The sequence below is a fragment of the Octodon degus genome, unplaced genomic scaffold, assembly GCF_000260255.1.
Source record: "Octodon degus isolate 3935 unplaced genomic scaffold, OctDeg1.0 scaffold00069, whole genome shotgun sequence".
Lineage (NCBI taxonomy): Eukaryota > Metazoa > Chordata > Mammalia > Rodentia > Octodontidae > Octodon > Octodon degus.
Genome location: NW_004524645.1, coordinates 93,225 through 94,172, shown reverse-complemented (window position 1 = coordinate 94,172; position 948 = coordinate 93,225).

Genomic DNA, 948 nt, shown 5'->3' with positions numbered 1-948 from the left:
CTTTCTTTCTTTCTTTCTTTCTTTCTTTCTTTCTTTCTTTCTTTCTTTCTTTCTTTTTTGTCCGTTTGAGATATTGTTTCCCTATGTAGTTCAGGCTGGCCTCGAGCTTACTTTGTAGCCCATCCTGGCCTCACACCCCCAGCAGTACTCTTCCCTGAGCCTCCCAAGTGCTGGTATTACTGGCCTCTGTAGCCACTCTTTTTCATCTTTTATATGACACTGGGAAGGCCTCGAATGTTACCGTCATAAAATGGGGAGTATTCTGTTTTTATTTTTTTCTCTAGACTTCCATTTAGTGAATTCAACTTCCTAATGTTAAAAACACTGAATGAAAAGGTCTTTCCAAGGAGTCTTATTATCTTGGGTTTTTTTTTCATTTTTTTCCATAATTTTATTGAGAAATAAGTAGCAATGAACCAGTTTCAAATCAAATTGGTAGGACAGTTCCAATAAGTAATACATTGCATACTGCCTTCCTAGGGGTTATTTGCTGCAGAAGATGCAGACATGATATGCTATTTACAAACCCTGTTAGAACAAATCCCTCTATTCCTTGAATTAAAAGAATGTAGCTATATAACTGTCCTAACCATTTTGAATACACAGATACAAAATGGTCATTCATCTATATCCCCTTTTTTGTTTAGTTCTGTCATTTAAATATTATAGGTGTGTGAACTAAGCAAAATATTCCAAAATAGTCCAGTAGTCCATAATCACATTGGGTCTTCCACTTGACTGGCAATATCAGAAGTTGTTGACCTGTGTCCCCTGCAGCTCAATATAACACCATGGCTTTACTTCTTATATTTCATTTTTATACTTTTCTACTGGATGCTTAAGACCAAGGTAGAGCAGGACCTGTGCAACAAGAGTTGTAGCTTTTGGGTCTGATAAGGTCAGTGAAATCCCCTCAGGATTTATCCTGAGATCCTGTACCTCAGATTG